We start from the raw sequence: 18,841 nt of genomic DNA on the forward strand, positions 1-18,841 counted from the left end.
TCAAGAACCATACTTATGTATGTATATGCGATGTGTGGGGAGTAGCTTTACTCTAGGAAAGTTTGGGGTTGATGTTCAAAGGGGGATCTAGTGCTGGTGCTGGTGGGTGGCCAGAGGAAATCTAAATTTAGTCTGGCCTTTCTTTACCAGACTTGGCTCTTGGCCGTGTGTAAGACTGGGAGAAATTAATTCGTCGGAAAATAAACATGTGTTTAGGTTGGAATATTTGTGCTAATATAGGCCCCCGGTGGCGAGGGTGTGGGGGTGAGAGTTACAGAAGGGTACATTCTCAATGAATTATGAACGCAATTGGCTTGGTCTGAGGATGATGGGAATTATGTATACGTTTAGCTAAAAAATAGCTTATAAACTCGCCATAAAACACAACATATAACGCATATGAAGGCTTCTCTGCTCTGGCTTTCATCTGCTTCTCAAATCAAACTCTTTCGAAATTTTACGATAACAAATCATAAGTATGTTTTCTTGTAGCTTGGTTCTTCCAAACAAGTTGATATGGATTATGAGTTGGTGAGCTCGTTCCATGGAATTATTTTATTATAGGGATGAGCTAAGACACAAAAACAAGAGACAAAACATGTACGATACGTATAAAGCGAACAAATCACTAAATTTAGCCAACAAAGACAACAACGCATTTCCGATTTGATTGAAGACCCCTTTTTCCGGTATCACGAACCTAACCCGCATTGTCTGCGGACCACCGTATTAATTTCCGTTCTGCACGCCACCTCTGGCTGACAGGAAAATTAGTTTCCATCCCGCAGCATTTCATCTGCCACTCTCTAATCGTAGGAATTAGTTTTCTCGGCCACACATGACTCCCCACACTCTCTAACCCGGGTATCCACTGACAACTCCCACCACTTCACCCACATACATAATTGGAAAATCCGTTCCCATAGAAGTAGAGCACCCACCCACGCCTAGGACTGGGAAGCTGCGAGAAAAAGCGGACAAGGGCAGCGGAAAAGTGCTTAGGGCGCACCATAGCTAGCGTCGTCGACTGCAACGCCGTTCTCTCATTAAATTTAATAACCACGCGAATGAACCATTTTTAAGCTCATTTAACACCAAAACAATCCAACCGTGTACGGGGTGTGGATGTGTGTGGCGAACGGCTCCCACCGGCGTGGTGTTGCATTGTCACCGCGTCGCCACCATGTGATGTGATTGTGTCGTTAGCGCAGAACTACTGTAGGGCACATTACAGGAACCGTAGGAAGTAGTGACGTGATTCATAATGACATTTCGACATACGATTTTTGCATTCTCTTGAAACCCCTCTGAAAACCCCTTGAAATTTTCATAGAAGTCCTCTGATAACCCCTAAACCTTCTCAAAAATGCTTCGACCTGCCTGGACAGTCATCTAAAAATCCCTTGAAACTCCCTTGGAAACCCGACGTAAAACCTCCTAGAACCCCCTGAAAAGTTTTGAAAAAACTTAGAACGATTTGAAGTCACTCTGTAATCTTCTTGAAAGCATCCTGAAGCATCCGAAAACCACTTCCCAACCCCACTGAAGTTCCTTGACGCCATAAAATGCTTTGACACTTCTGAAAACCCCTTGGAACTGGAACTCCTTAGAAACTCTACTAGAACTACCTGAAAACCGTAAAAAACAGCCGAAACGCATTGAAAGCTCTTTGAAACATCACTGAAAGCTTCTTGAAAGTATGCTGAACCTTCAAAAACTACTTCCAAACTTCACTGTAACTCCTCTGAAAGCTCCCTGAAAATCCCTGAAACGTCTTGAAACCCCTCTGAAAACCCTGTAAAACTTTCTTGAAAGCCTCGTAAAACCTTCTAAAATGTCCAGAGAAGTCAGTATCTCCGAAAACTCCGGCAACTACTTCTGAACACTTTGACATCCTTGGAAACCATCTGGGACGCTTCGAAACCTCACTACAAAGTGAGCCCCCTATAACCCTCTGAAACTCACTGTGAATCCCTGAACGCCTTGCAGCCCTCTAGAACGCCTTAAGCGTTTTACGAAACTCTCTTGAAATTAATTTAAAAGCTCTCAAAAATCTTCTCCAATTTTTCTCTCACGGAAATCACTACAACGCCTTGAAACCTCTTTGAAACATCCCTGAAAGCATCCTGGAACATTCGGAATCCACTTGCAAACTTCATTGTAACTTCTATGAATCGTCTGGAATGCCTTGAAACCCCTCTGAAAACCCTTCAAAACTTCACTAAAAAAACTCGTGAAATCGTCCAAAATTTCCTAAGACGTCTTGAGGCATCTCTGAAGCATCTCTAAAAACTTCGGAAACCACTTTCAAACTCCCCTAAAATCCTAGGGAACCATCTGAAACGCTTTGAAGCCCCCTGAAACACCCTCTAATCTCTAATGCCTTAAGCGTTTTATGAATCTCTCTCGAAATTCACTAAAAAGCTCCCTAAAATCTCCTTTAAACTCACGGAAATCGGTCCAAAACCCCCTGAAACGCCTTAACTTAATACGTCTTGAAATTCCTCTGGAACATCCCTGAAAGTTTCTTGAAAGCTTCCTGAAACAGTCGGAAAGCTCGCTGAAACTCCCTGAAAAGTCTTAAAATGCCTTGAAACCTCTCTGAAAACCCTCAACAACTCACTTGAAAGCCTTGTAAAACCTTCTAAAATTCCCTGAGACGTCTCGAAGCCCATCTATAACATCTCTGAAAACTTCGAAAACCACTTCCAAACCCCCCTGAAATCTATGGAAGCCACCTGAAACTCTCTGCAACGCCTTGAAACCCCATTAAAAATTTCATAGTAAACCTCCTATAACCCCCTGAAACTCCCGGTAAATTTCTGAACGCCTTGCATCCCCCTAGAATGCCTTAAGCGTTTTACGAAACTCTCTTGAAATTTATTTAAAAGTTCCCTAAAACCTGCTTTAAACTCACGGAAATCACTCCAAACTTCTAAAACGCCTTGAAACCCCTCTGAAACATCCCTGAAAGCTTCTTGAAAGCATCCTGGAACAACCACTTGCAAACTCCACTGTAACTTCTTTGAATCGTCTTGAAATGCCTTGAAACCCTTTGATACGTTCGGAAACCACTTCCAAACTTCGCTGTAGCTCCTTTGAAAGCTCACTGAAACTCCCTGAAACGTCTTGAAAACCCTCAACAACTCTCTTGAAAACCTCGTAAAACCTTCTAAAATTCACTGAGATGTCTTGCAGCACATCTATAGCATCTCAGAAAACCTCGGGAACCACTTCCAACCCCCCGGAAATTCATGAAAACCACCTGAATCCCTCCAAAACGCCTTGAACCCCCATTAAAAATTTCTTAGGAAGCCTCCTATAACCCGCTGAAACTCCCGGTAAATCTCTGCCCCCTAGAATGTTTTAAAGCGGTTTATGAAACTCTCTTGAAATTCACTTAAAAGCTCTCTAAAATCTCCTTTAAATTAACGAAAATCACTCCGAAATCCCTCCTGAAACGGCTTGGTAAGCCTTGAAACCCCTCTAAAACATCTCTGAAAGCTTCTTGAAAGCATCCTGCAACCTTCGGAAACCATTTCCCAACTTCACTGTAACTTCTTTAAAAGCTCTTTCAGACCTCTTGAATCGTCTTAAAATATCTTGATACCCCTCTAAAAATTTCCTGAAAGGCTTGTAAAATCTTCCAAAATTCCCTGAGACGCCTTGCAGCCTATCTGTAGCATCTCTAACAACTTTGGAAACCATTTTAAAGCTCCCCTGAAATCCTTGGAAACCATCTGAAACGCTAGAAAGTGAGACCTCTATAATCCCTTGAAACTTTCTGTAAATCTCTGAACGTCGTGCAGCCTCCTGAAATGCCTTGAGAGGTTTACGAAACTCTCTTGAAATTCACTTGAAAGATCCCTAAAATCTCCAATAAACTCATGGATTGACCAAAACCTCTTGGTAAGCCTTGAAACCCCTCTGAAACATCTCTGAAAACTTATTGAGAGCATCCTGGAACCTTCGGAAACCATTTCCCAACTTCACTGTAACTTCTTTGAAAGCTTTTTCAGATCTTCAGAATGCCCTGAAACTCTCTGTAAATCTCTGAATGTCTTGCAGCCCCCTGAAATGCCTTGAGCGATTAACGAAACTCTCTTGAAATTCACTTGAAAGCTCCCTAAAATCTCCAATAAGCTTAAGGAAATCAATCCAAAACTCCACTGAAACGCATTGATACGCCTTGAAACTCCTCTGGAACATCCCTGAATGCTTCTTGAAGCAATCCGGAAACGTTTGGAAATTACTTCCAAACTTCACTGTAACTCCTTTGAAAGCTGCTTGAAACCTCATGAAACATCTTGCAATGGCTCTCTGAACACAACCTTCTAAAATTCTTGACATGTTTCGAAGCCCATCTGTAGCATCTCCGAAAACTCCGGAAATCACTGCCGAACCCCCCTGAAATTCAAGGAAATCACCCGCGTTGAAACTACACTGAAAACTTCGCCTTAAAGTGTACGGAACTCTCTCTTGAAATTCATTTGAAACTCCATAAAACCTCCTTTGAACCCACGTAGAGCACTTCAAACCCTCCCTGAAACGCCTTGGCATGCCTCTGATACCCACTTAAAACCTCCGGGAACCGCCTCCAAAACTCTTCTGAATCTCTCATAAAAAGAGTGATAAATTCTCCGGGCAACTCCTAAAATTCCAGAATTTTATCAGAGTTCGTTCTGTGGTTTTCCAGCAGATGTTTCTCTTGTTTTTTTTTTGCGAGATTCTTGCTCAAATTTTCCTAGGGATTTCTTTTAGAGAGTTTTCCATTATTACTCTAATTTTTCTTTGTAGCAATTCACCTGTATTCTCCCCCAGAATTTCTCTTAGAGGTTCTCAGAGTTCGTCCTTGCATTTTCTTAATATTTCCTCACGGGATTACACCCAATTTTTTCGAGATGTCCCAGTTTTTCTGATTTCTGATATTTAGATCAAGTTCCTTCAATGGGCCTTTGCAGAGTTTCTCGCAAGATTTCATTTGAATTCATTTCGAAACTTCTCCGGTATTTTCTCGGTAAGTACAGTTTCTCGTATTTCTACCGATTTTCTCGGGATTAGTTTCAGAGCTCTTCCCGGAATTCGTACCGGAAACTGTCCCGAGGTTGTGGGTGCTCCAATAGGCTCCTAAAGTCCTATCGGGATTCTTATTTTAAACCACAATATATGGTTCAAGAGTACATATTTACTCATTTTTTGACGTTTTTATTAACCGTAGTTGAAAATATATAATTTTTATTTTTTTAGCATTTTGTCTCGTCCCTAGCTTATAACACATATTTTGAGTGATTTTTCTTCACCGTGTATGTCAGATAGGAACATTTTTGAAATCCCAGTGAGAAAAATGTCGAGCTCAGTCACACAAGGTTGACCTCAAATGTCAAAGTAGAACTATTTACCATTTTTCTTATTTCGAATTTTCTCATTATTCCTTTGTTTTTCAAGTTCGAGTAAAGTACAATTCCGATTAGAATACCATGCTTGATCGTATTATTCAATATAAGCGAGATTTCGTCTTTAATTTTAGGACCCTATTGGCATAACTCAGGAGACATTCCGAGGAAATCTTCTGGATGAACTGCGGGAGCAACAATTAAACAAATCCCAAACGAAGCACGCAGAATTTCGGGACTGTTTCCGGTTGAAATTCCTGATGTGAGACTAATCGCGAAAAAAAATCGGTAGAAAATCTCAGAGGGATCACTGCAAACAAATCCTGAAAATCACGAGAAAAGCTTAGAAAAAAATATCACGGGAAGAACTCAAGACAAAACCCAAAAAGGCACTCCCAGAAAAAATATGTTGGAGAAAGTCCAGGATAAATTCGAAAAATTTCTAAAAGACATCCCAGGACAAAAACTGGAAACAATCTTGTGAGAGACGTCCAGCTAGGGGCTATTCATAAACCACGTAGACTTCTTGGGAGGGGGGGGGGTCTGACCAAAGTCTACGCTCCATACAAATTTCAAACTTTTTGTAAGGACAAAAGTCTACGAGGGGGGAGGGGGCGGGGGGTTGAGATGGCCGAAATTTAGTCTACGTGGTTTATGAAAAGCCCCCTATTACTGTCGAGTCGAGCAGGAAAAAGAAATCGTAGTTCTTCCCGGAGTTCCTTCGGAAGTTCTTCCCTGAGTTTCTCCGAAAGTTCCTCCGGAAGTTCCTCCCGGAATTCCTCCGGAAGTTCCTCCGGAAGTTCCTCCCGGAATTCCTCTGGAAGTTCCTCCCGGAATTCCTCCGGAAGTTCCTCCCGGAATTCCTCTGGAAGTTCCTCCCGGAATTCCTCCGGAAGTTCCTCCCGGAATTCCTCCGGAAGTTCCTCTCGGAATTCCTCCGGAAGTTCCTCCCGGAATTCCTCCGGAAATTCCTCCCGGAATTCCTCCGGAAGTTCCTCCCGGAATTCCTTCGGAAGTTCCTCCCGGAATTCCTCCGTAAGTTCCTCCCAGAATTCCTCCGGAAGTTCCTCCCAGAATTCCTCCGGAAGTTCCTCCCGGAATTCCTCCGGAAGTTCCTCCCGGAATTCCTTCGGAAGTTCCTCCCGGAATTCCTCCGTAAGTTCCTCCCAGAATTCCTCCGGAAGTTCCTCCCAGAATTCCTCCGGAAGTTCCTCCCGGAATTCCTCCGGAAGTTCCTCCCGGAATTCCTCCGGAAGTTCCTCCCGGAATTCCTCCGGAAGTTCCTCCCGGAATTCCTCCGGAAGTTCCTCCCGGAATTCCTCCGGAAGTTCCTCCCGGAATTCCTCCGGAAGTTCCTCCTGGAATTCCTCCGGAAGTTCCTCCCGGAATTCCTCCAGAAGTTCCTCCCGGAATTCCTCCGGATGTTCCTCCCGGAATTCCTCCGGAAGTTCCTCCCGGAATTTCTCCGGAAGTTCCTCCCGGAATTTCTCCGGAAGTTCCTCCCGGAATTTCTCCGGAAGTTCCTCCCGGAATTTCTCCGGAAGTTCCTCCCGGAATTTCTCCGGAAGTTCCTCCCGGAATTTCTCCGGAAGTTCCTCCCGGAATTTCTCCGGAAGTTCCTCCCGGAATTTCTCCGGAAGTTCCTCCCGGAATTTCTCCGGAAGTTCCTCCCGGAATTTCTCCGGAAGTTCCTCCCGGAATTTCTCCGGAAGTTCCTCCCGGAATTTCTCCGGAAGTTCCTCCCGGAATTTCTCCGGAAGTTCCTCCCGGAATTTCTCCGGAAGTTCCTCCCGGAATTTCTCCGGAAGTTCCTCCCGGAATTTCTCCGGAAGTTCCTCCCGGAATTTCTCCGGAATTTCTCCGGAAGTTCCTCCGGAAATCCTCCGGAAGTTCCTCCCGGAAATCCTCCGGAAATTCCTCCAGGATTTCCTCCGGAAATTCCTCCAGGATTTCTTCCGGAAATTCCTCCAGGATTTCTTCCGGAAATTCCTCCAGGATTTCCTCCGGAAATTCCTCCAGGATTTCCTCCGGAAATTCCTCCAGGATTTCCTCCGGAAATTCCTCCAGGATTTCCTCCGGAAATTCCTCCAGGATTTCCTCCGGAAATTCCTCCAGGATTTCCTCCGGAAATTCCTCCAGGATTTCCTCCGGAAATTCCTCCAGGATTTCCTCCGGAAATTCCTCCAGGATTTCCTCCGGAAATTCCTCCAGGATTTCCTCCGGAAATTCCTCCAGGATTTCCTTCGGAAATTCCTCCAGGATTTCCTCCGGAAATTCCTCCAGGATTTCCTCCGGAAATTCCTCCAGGATTTCCTCCGGAAATTCCTCCAGGATTTCCTCCGGAAATTCCTCCAGGATTTCCTCCGGAAATTCCTCCAGGATTTCCTCCGGAAATTCCTCCAGGATTTCCTCCGGAAATTCCTCCAGGATTTCCTCCGGAAATTCCTCCAGGATTTCCTCCGGAAATTCCTCCAGGATTTCCTCCGGAAATTCCTCCAGGATTTCCTCCGGAAATTCCTCCAGGATTTCCTCCGGAAATTCCTCCAGGATTTCCTCCGGAAATTCCTCCAGGATTTCCTCCGGAAATTCCTCCAGGATTTCCTCCGGAAATTCCTCCAGGATTTCCTCCGGAAATTCCTCCAGGATTTCCTCCGGAAATTCCTCCAGGATTTCCTCCGGAAATTCCTCCAGGATTTCCTCCGGAAATTCCTCCAGGATTTCCTCCGGAAATTCCTCCAGGAATTCCTCCGGAAATTCCTCCAGGAATCCCTTCGGAAATTCCTCCAGGAATTCCTCCGGAAATTCCTCCAGGAATTCCTCCGGAAATTCCTCCAGGAATTCCTCCGGAAATTCCTCCGGAAATTCCTCCAGGAATTCCTCCGGAAATTCCTCCAGGAATTCCTCCGGAAATTCCTCCAGGAATTCTTCCGGAAATTCCTCCAAGAATTCCTCCAGGAATTCCTCCGGAAATTCCTCCGGAAATTCCTAAAGGAATTCCTCCGGAAATTCCTCCAGGAATTCCTCCGGAAATTCCTCCAGGAATTCCTCCAGGAATTCCTCCGGAAATTCCTCCGGAAATTCCTCCGGAAATTCCTCCGGAAATTCCTCCAGGAATTCCTCCAGGAATTCCTCCGGAAATTCCTCCAGGAATTCCTCCGGAAATTCCTCCGGAAATTCCTCCAGGAATTCTTCCGGAAATTCCTCCAGGAATTCCTCCGGAAATTCCTCCAGGAATTCCTCCGGAAATTCCTCCAGGAATTCCTCCGGAAATTCCTCCAGGAATTCCTCCGGAAATTCCTCCAGGAATTCTTCCGGAAATTCCTCCAGGAAATTCCTCCAGGAAATTCCTCCAGGAATTCCTCCAGGAATTCCTTCGGAAATTCCTCCAGGAAATCCTCCGGAAATTCCTCCGGGAATTCCTCCGGAAATTCCTCCAGGAATTCTTCCGGAAATTCCTCCGGAAATTCCTCCAGGAATTCCTCCAGGAATTCCTCCGGAAATTCCTCCGGAAATTCCTCCAGGAATTCCTCCGGAAATTCCTCCAGGAATTCCTCCGGAAATTCCTCCAGGAATTCCTCCAGGAATTCCTCCGGAAATTCCTCCGGAAATTCCTCCAGGAATTCCTCCGGAAATTCCTCCGGAAATTCCTCCAGGAATTCCTCCAGGAATTCCTCCGGAAATTCCCCCAGGAATTCCTCCGGAAATTCCTCCAGGAATTCCTCCGGAAATTCCTCCAGGAATTCCTCCGGAAATTCCTCCAGGAATTCCTCCGGAAATTCCTCCAGGAATTCCTCCGGAAATTCCTCCAGGAATTCCTCCGAAAATTCCTCCAGGAATTCCTCCGGAAATTCCTCCAGGAATTCCTCCGGAAATTCCTCCAGGAATTCCTCCGGAAATTCCTCCAGGAATTCCTCCGGAAATTCCTCCAGGAATTCCTCCGGAAATTCCTCCAGGAATTCCTCCGGAAATTCCTCCAGGAATTCCTCCGGAAATTCCTCCAGGAATTCCTCCGGAAATTCCTCCAGGAATTCCTCCGGAAATTCCTCCAGGAATTCTTCCGGAAATTCCTCCGGAAATTTCTCCAGGCATTTCTCCGGAAAGCTCACGAAAATATTTTGAACAAACAACAGAAAGAACTTCGGAAAACCCCGAGAGGAACTCCTGCAGAAAATTCGTAGTAAGCTTTAGGAGAAATCTCAGGAATAACTCCTGTAGAAACTCTACGATATATCTCGGAAGATCTCCTGGAGAAGTCCCAAGTAGGCCACCGGAAGAAACGACGGAATATCTTAAGGAGGAATCCCGAGAGAAACTGTAGCAAAAACTCCTCGGTAACATGTGAGGTATGTCCTGAGAGAAGCTTGTGTGTAAATATCGGGGTAAATCCTGGAAGCAGTACCACAAACATTTCTTGGGAAAAACACAAGAGGAACTAAAGGGGAAATTCTACAACGACTCTGGGAAAACTTTTGAAAGAAATTTTGTGGGATCTTTATGAAAAACTTCGAATTGGTCATTATTCAGATTTTTTTTTTAAGATTCTGCAGGAAGAATCCCTGAAATAATTGTTCGAATCTGGGGAAAAATTCCGGTAGGAATCCGGAAGAATCTCTGACAGAAATTCAAAACGGAATACATACCAAGAAAAATGGAGTGAAAAATTATGGAAGGAATCTTGAGTGAAATCCTGAAAAACATTATAAAAGGTATTTTGAAGAAGTTTCAGAAAAAAAAACCCTGACGGGATTTGTGGAAAATTTCTTTTTTAAGAATTTCTGGAGCGTCCCCAGGTACACCTTCTGGGATTCCTTCACGAATTTCCGAGAATTCCGGCTGAGATATCTCTTAGGATTACTACAGAAGTTGCGGTTGTGATTCCTTTAAGAATTCTTGTAGAAATTCATCTACGGACTCCTTCAGGCATTTATCCCTCAGAGTTGAGTTTTTTCTTGGAATTCTCCAGGAATTTATACTAAGGTTTTTCCAGGAATTTTTGGCAATTTTGGCTGAGATTTCTCCAGAAATTCTCCGGGATTTCTTCAGGGACTTTGTCCAAAAAATCCACATGGAATTTCTCCAGGAAACATGATAGGATTTATCCAAGAATTTCTTTTGGGACTCCCGCATAAATTAATGCTGAGATTCTTCAAGCAATACCCTTTGCGATTACTTCAGCAATTTCTCCGGAGATTTCTTCAAGAATTTGTCTGAAAATTTGTGCTCGAATTTCTCGTAGGGTTTTTCCAATAATTCTTCTTGTGATTACTCCAAGAATTCTTCCAAAAATTGCTCTACACAGAAAAAAATAATGAGATTTACACGCCATGTAAATCTCTTTTGAGTCACGTAAACTTAGTGTTATGATGGTTTACATGGTATATCATGTAAATTTGTGTTATATGTCATGTAAACATTCAGAGTCATGCTGAATTACATGACATATAATGGTAGTTTACATGACATTTCATTACTTTTACATGATATGTCATGTAAACTTCTGTGATATCCCACGCTCCAATTATGTGCATCATATCATAGGAATCAAAATAAAATCTACTTTCGCGACTACTTTTACCCGCAATCAGAGATACGCGCGAGACAGTCGCCTAAGAAAACATACCTGTTTTCAAATTTTCCATCATAGCGCTCTTTGATAATTCTTGAAAAAGGCCGGGTGATATGATGACTGCTGCGTCCACACGTGACATTTGCACTGCGATTAAATTTTATACATCATTGAAGGCCTTGGAAAGTAGACGCCATAATTGTGATTTTCTTGCAACGCACAATATATCACAGAATTTTACACTCTCTTTTCGATCTTTGTAGGAACTCCTTTAGAAATTTTTCCAAGCATAGTTTCCAAGAATCCCTCCAAGAATTGCTGTTGGTATTCTTTTGGGATTCCTCCATAAAATTTTGCTGGGATAACTCAAGAAATTGAAACTGGGATTTCTAGATGACTTCCTGATGGGATTCCTTAGTAAAAATCCCTGGCAGGATTGCTCCAGAAATTCCTCCTGAGATTTCTCAAGAAATTGCAACAGGGATTCAAGAAATTGCAACTTTAGAAGATTCAGTTGGAACTTTCCTTGGTATTCCTTTAGGTTCTCTTAAAGGGATACATCTACGGATTTTTCTAGAAATTCCTCCAGAGTTTTCTTCAGAAACTTCTCCAGTGATTACCCCAGGAATACCTCTCTGGATTTCTCTCGGTATTCTAGGGATTTCTTCAAATATTTCTCCGAAGATTTCTCGCTCCAATAATTACTCAAGGATTTTCTGTTGATGTTTATCGAAATTTCTCTAGAGAATCCTTCTGGAATTCCATCAGAAATTCTTTGTATGATTCTTCCCGGAATATCTCTAAACATTTTTTGCTGTTAGGTACTCCTCCATAGCTATCTTCATGGGTTCTTTAAGAATTTATCCTTGAGTTTTTTCAAGAATTGCTCATGGGATTCCTCCAAGAATTTCTTATGGGTTTCCTTCATAAATTACTTTTGATTATTTTGGTAATTTTGGTGGACTTTTCAAGCAATTTTTGCAAGGAAATGTACAGAAAATTCTCCTGAGATTCCTTCAGAAATCAATTGTTAAACACGGATTTTCCCAGAGATTTTAAGGAGATTCCTTTTGAAATATATTCAGGCTTTCTATAAATTTCTCTTTTCAGGGGGTTTCCCAGGATTCTAGATATTCTTTTAAAAATGCTTCAGAAGCATCAAGAGTTCCTTCAAAGATTTCTCCGGAATTTTTTCCAGAATTCTCCGAAAATTTCCGGAATTATTGTTTTTTTTTTGCCATCACTCTATCAAAGATACATCGTTCTACGGTCCCCGTACACTATTGGCAGCCGATGCAGAAGACCAAGTTGACGACGGCGACAACAACGTGCTCTCGCTAATTTGGTGCTAGATTGGTTAACAAAAAAAGAACCGACGACGCTTTATGGTGCGACACTAAACGCTTTCCTACCCCGAAAAACTATTATCGAGCACACTAGCGACAACGGGCAGACATGATTTTTACTTCGACAGTTGCTATCACCCCGGTCGGTGATGGTGACGAACACAGCGTTGCTGGTTGTTGCCGGTTTTACGACACTAATTTACAGCGAACCTTGACAATGGCTTTCGTTTGAAGCATGACTGGCGTGTGCCGTTTTTCATTTCTGTTCCTGTGGTTAAATATGTTCGAGAATGTGCAACTTGTTGAGTAATGTTACTGTGACAAGAGACGTTGAAATGATTCGAATTGTAGAAAGAATTTCGAAGTTGCCAAATACGCTTTTTTGGTGCAGTGGTAGAGGTTCCGGCTTGCGTGCCACGATAGTGGGATCCAATCCCAACGTGTACATTTTTTTTATCGATAATTGACTATTATTTCAAACCCTTGATTAAAATATACTCTGAAACCATCTGGTAACCCTAATCGAACAATTTTTCTTCATCACAAAGAAAAATCCTCTCCGCCATTGACTTTGACATCGAATACACGTTTTTGAAATTCTAAACCACTACTAACCGCTGCTACACTCCCAGCGAGCAGCTGTTTCGTGTCTTGTTCGCCATCAACCGACGACCACCTACGACAATTTCAGAATTTGAGGATGGCAACGAAAAAAAAAGCAACCAACCGACGAACATGCCCGTTGAATGATAGCACATATATTTTCCGAACAATACCCGAGGTAATCCGGGCGCGGATTAGCACACGCACTAATGTGCATGTTTCAGCGCGACAAGCAATATTTATTTGTCTGTTATCCAAACCGTCAGAGCTCAGAGACGCCGGATCACCGTAAAAAAGACCTCAACTTTTTATTGTCTTCGCCGGTTTCGGATGGCGACACAGCACGCTGCGCTGTGAGGAAATTGTCATTGTCATTGTTGTTAGGGACACGCCAATTTCAGCGGAGGAAAAGAAAGTCATTACCGTTGTTACCGGCGCAAGCTAAGGCAATGAGGATCCATATGGGGTGCTTCCTTCCGGCACGGCGTTGTAGAGACGAAGAAGAATGAACCTGAAGATACTCTCACAAACCGGTGTTCTTTGCGTGACCGTGCATCACTAATCGATTGAGAGCCGTGAATCACGCCACCTTCTGGTCTTATTTGTTCGGAATAAACTAAAAGACGGATGGATAGACTGAACCTTGTGCTTAGTAGAAGCTACCCCAGAACAAAAGTAAATGAGCGTGGACAGGAAAGAGCCAATCTGATTAGTTTAGTTAGCAGTGTCACACCGTCCAGCAGCAGCGTTCAAGTTGTGTGCGAGTGTGGGTAAGTAACGTCCAAAGCAGGTACAAATTAGTATTCTAGAAGCGCTTCTGTGTCTAGCTATGTGAGAAGACAATAACCTTTTGTTCGGAACGAGCTGGTGATTCGATTGGGACTGGTTGGTGGTGGTTGTTAACAACCAGAAGGACTATACGTTTGGTTGGTGTCTGACTGATGTCACACTAAAATGTTATTGAACCGTGTGGTTTGCGAATGAGGTGAAGAAATTCACGGAATACGGGGACAGCTGTTGGACATTGTAGACAATTAGGGGAAAACGGCCACAGTTTGCTAATTGAAAGAGTTATACCATGTGTTGTTAATGATACGAATGATAAATTCTTCAAGGGATTACTAGGTATTCCAGATTGCTTCTAGAATAGTATAAATATTCATTATGGTTCTGCAAAGCGAGTTTGTTGGAAAATGTCAGGCTGGATTAATGGGTGAACGCGATGTTCGCCATCCGCCAGGTGTTGTAGAAATACCGCGAATACAACGTGCCCACACATCACTTATTCATCGACAGACGCTCAGGAGAAGCAGCTCACAACAGCGTCTGATTCCTATGTTAGGGGGCAGCTGAGTGCCAGGGAAGAACTCTAAGCTCAACTGTGCACTATGGTCCTTCGGAAAGTGCAATACGAACCGAGACCATCGGCAACGACCCTAGCGAACAGAAAGGACTTGCGATTGGAAACTCGGTACGTAGAACTGCCGATCTTTCAACTTCATTGGGAGCACCCGCATACTCGCCGATCTACTGAAGGACCGCGGGTTCGGCATCGTAGTGCTGGCTGCCCAAGCCATGGCGTCAAGATCATCAAAGGAGATCTAAACGATCAGGTAGGCCAGGAGGAGGAACTCAGGTTCTGATTGACGGACATTATCGACGTCAGAACCTATCGACTGCGACCACTACCTGGTCAATACCAGGTTAAACTGCACCCAAAACTTTTCGTGATCAATCATGTTCTGTACCAGCGACTGCCACGGTACAACATATAGAGTGACTGAAGCAACCGGATTTCGCCTAAGCATACGCGCAGAATCTTGAGGCAGCGTTGCCAAACGTACAGTAAAAGCAATCATCAAAGACGCAGCCGAAAGCACCACCGGGAGCATATGGAAAGGAGTCCATGGAACGAATGGTTTGACGAGGAATGCACCCCGGGATCAAAGGAAAAGAAGGAAACACAAGCGATAATGCTGCAGCATGGAACCCGGCAGCTTTGCAGCCTCCCGTGGTATTGTAATCCGAAGCACCTTCTTCCTCCACAAAGATATCCACAAAGCCACCTGGAGATCACCCGACCATCAAACAGAAAACCAAATCAACCACGTTCTAATCGACAGTAAATTCTACTCGGATATAACCAATAATGTCCTCACATATCACAGTGCGAATATAGATTTGGATCACTACATCTAGTCGCTGTATGCATGCGCTCAAAACTTTCGACAGGTTATTACCACGCATCGAAGTCGAACGCTGCGGCTCAACATTGAGCAGCTGCGTAACGTACTCGGAAGTGGCTCAAGACTACGCGCAGCAGCTTGCAGTGCCCTACCAACGGAAGAGCAGCTTGGCGCAGCTACACTTGAAGATGGCTGGAGAGACATCCGATCTGCCATTGGTGGTACAACGGCTCCAGCACTAGGCTTCACGACTCAGAATCACAGAAACGACTGGTACGACGGCGAATGTGAACAGTTGAACGACGAGAAGAATGCAGCACGTTATAGGCGAATGAGGCACATTATAGACAGGCGTGGAACAGGCAGAACTCAGTCTTCTGGAGGGAGAACGAGATCGCGAAGCGATGGAAGAGCTGTACCGCGCTAAGGACGCACGGAAGTTCTACGAGAAGCTGAACCGCTCGCGTAAAGGCTTTGTGCCACAAGCCGACATGTGCCGAGACAATCGCGGGAATCTTCTCACGAGCGAGCGTGAGGAGGTCGAGAGGTGGCAGCAGCATTACGATGAGCACCTCAATAGCGATGTTGCAAGCACCGAAGGTGGCGTGGTTACAGATCTAGGAGTATGTGCGCAGGATGAAAGACTTCCGGCCCCAGACCTCTAAGAGATTGAAGGCCGGTTGAAAAACAACAAAGCCGCTGGAGTAGATCAACTACCAAACGAGCTTCTAAAATACGGTGGAGAAGCACTGGTGAGAGCACTACACTGGGTCATTACCAAGATTTGGGAAGAGGATGTATTACCGGAGGAATGGTTGGAAGGTATCGTGTGTCCTGTCTACAAAAAGGGTGACAAGTTGGATTGCGGAACTATTGCGCGATCACACTACTGAGCGCTGCCTACAAGATACTCTCGTAAATCTTATGCCGCCGTCTATCAGCGATTGCAAGAGATTCGGCAGGCTGGATTCATGGGTGAACGCACTACAACGGACCAGATGTTCGCCATCCATCAGGTGTTGCAGAAATGCCGTGAATACAACGTGACCACGCATCACTTGTTCTTCGATTTCAAATCGGCGTATGATACATTCGATCGAGAACAGCTATGGCACATTATGCACGAATACGGATTCCCGGATAAACTGATACGGTTGATCAAGGCGACGAAGGATCGAGTGATGTGCGTAGTTCGTCACTCATCGATTTCACCGCTTTTAAAACCATAACCATAGCACCTTTTTCTAATACAGACTCCTGTATCGTTACTCGAAAGGACTGCTGGAGTCCTCAACGATGTAGTCGAGAGGACGACCGGTTCAACGAGAAGTGCAGTGTGATTGAGAAGGAGAGGAATGCAGCGCGAGCGGTAAAACTGCAGCTTGGAACCCGGCAGAACGAGTAACGATACAAACAGCTACATGGTATCACAGCTGATCTCATCAAACTCAGAAATATTGATCATCCGCCCGCACCGCTTCAAAGTCAGGATCTAGGAAACTGAACAGCTTCCGGAGGAGTGCAAGGAAGGGGTGAGAACTTCAGAGCTTCCACCATTTTCAATGTCGCCCACAAAGTGTTCATACAGATCATCTTCCGATGTCTGTCACCTGCAACGAATGAGTTCGTGGGAAGTTAACAAGCTGGCTTCATAGACGGCCGGTCGACAGCAAGACCAGATCTACACCGAATTGCTGTAAATAGCAGGACCTAACGCATCACCTGTTCATCGACTTCAAAGCGCCATGCCAGTCAGCGGTCACTCAGAGCAATGAAAAATCAAGGACGAAATCGGCTTTTCTTGGAAGCTGTCCAGATTGACCAAATCAACGATGGACGGTGTGCAATACTGCGTAAGGGTTATGGGTGAATTGTCGAGTTTATTTGGATCTCGTCGGATAGCGACAAGGTGGCAATCCATGCTTGCCCAAATTTTAATATCTCTCCTCGTAAATCTGGCCTTTGGACCAACCGATAATGTTTAAGCAGCTCTTTACTCAACATCAAGGATTCGTTTTAGCAGAACCCCCCGTCTGGGTTGACAACATTGCTCAGTTCAACCTTTGCGACGATTATCCTCAAATAACAATGTATCCTGCGCAAACAAAAAAAAAATCAATGCCATCCGCAAATCCCGCACCGTCTGCATATCTATTTCCAGTCATAATCTCCAAACCCGGCATAATCAACCGCGCCTCCACCGTTGCACAATCGACATTTCCATTGAGGCTTACACATATGAACCCATAGGAAGGCTCAATCGCTACAGATCGGAAACCGTATAGTCTCGCTCTAGGTACTCTCGAACCTCCGCGCCTGATGCAACCGCCATTGGCAAGTGCATTGGCCCTCGTCTATCTCGTCACGTAATCCCGTCAAAATTGAAAAGCACTTTAGGTGAGCAACCCGCCATCGCCGCCACCGGTCTCGAGAATCGAAGAGGCGCCACACACTGGGGCAGAACGCTGTTATGGACAGACAAAACCTCTGGTGCTCTGGATATCCATCCTAGAGGTTTGGTGTCTTCAGAGAAGTGTCTTGTAAGAGTTTTTACTAAAATATGGTTACTCAATATTTGATCTAGATAAGTAGCAACTGATCTAGATCAGTTTTAGCTTTTCGTAGAAGCGTCCTATAAGAAAACTTTCTTCTGCAAAGTTGTTCATTCCGCTATTTTTGACATTTCTTCTGAAGACACTTATACTCTATAATGTACACAAAAGGCACAGTGGGTCACTTTACTAAAAACAGTTGAAAAAATCGAAACAAAATTAGAAAAAAATGTTGAACGTCAGATTAGCAAAAATCTATAAGAAAAAGACGATTCCATAACAAAAACCTACATAATCACGGAAATTAAAGGTTTTTCTTTTTAAAGTAATAAAAAAACGATGATTTACAATTTATTTGATAACTCATGAAGCAGCAGGTGGCGGCTGCTAATTTTTTGACCAAAACATGTCAATACCACTAGCATCGACACTGTTAGGAAAGAAAAGTGGGGTAATTCGTGGTTTTTGTTAAACACTAGTATGAAAAAATCACGAAAATAAGTGAAAATTGGCAATTAAGATCAATATTTTGAACATCAATCATTATGTAAAACAATTTTCCGGGTATTTTCTAATGTAACATGTCTGTAAAATAATCTTTCTCTTTTATTTTTCGCTAATCCTATTTTGTTTACGAGGAAATATCGATCAAAGTCGATTTTTTCAACTTTTTTAATAAAGTGGCCCACTGTGCCTTTTGCGTACATTATAGAGTATAAGTGTCTTCGGAAGAAATGTTAAAAATTGCAGAATGAACAACTTTGCAGAAGAAAGTATTCTTCTAGAACGCTTCTATGAAAAGCTTAAACTGATCTAGACCAGTTTCAACTTATCTAGATCAAATATTGCATAAGCAGATTTTAGTAAAACTCCTAAAAGACACTTATCTAAAGACACCAAACCTCAAGGAGGCATATCCAGAGCATTAAAGGTTTTGTCTGTCCACAACAGCGTTCAAACAAATCTGGATATACATTCACATGAAATATATTGGCCAAAGCAACGCCAAACTTTTTTTTATTATTTATATGCTTCATCACAGTAACTATTTAGGCATGTTACGTTAAAAAATAATCGGAAAATTGTTTTACATAATGATTGATGTTTAAAATATTGATCTCCATTGCCAATTTTCACTTATTTTCGTGATTTTTTCATACTAGTGTTTAACAAAAACCACGAATTACCCCACTTT

The 18,841-nt window shown here is 43.6% G+C and overlaps 1 protein-coding gene across 3 annotated transcripts in view; it reads left to right on the forward strand.

Annotated features, from left to right (window-relative positions):
• The window catches only part of LOC109419707 (RNA binding protein fox-1 homolog 1), an 823,173-nt gene that overhangs the window by 239,122 nt on the left and 565,210 nt on the right, over window positions 1-18,841 (forward strand). The gene's annotated exons all lie outside the window — the stretch shown is intronic.

The sequence above is a fragment of the Aedes albopictus genome, chromosome 2, assembly GCF_035046485.1.
Source record: "Aedes albopictus strain Foshan chromosome 2, AalbF5, whole genome shotgun sequence".
NCBI classification, from domain to species: domain Eukaryota; kingdom Metazoa; phylum Arthropoda; class Insecta; order Diptera; family Culicidae; genus Aedes; species Aedes albopictus.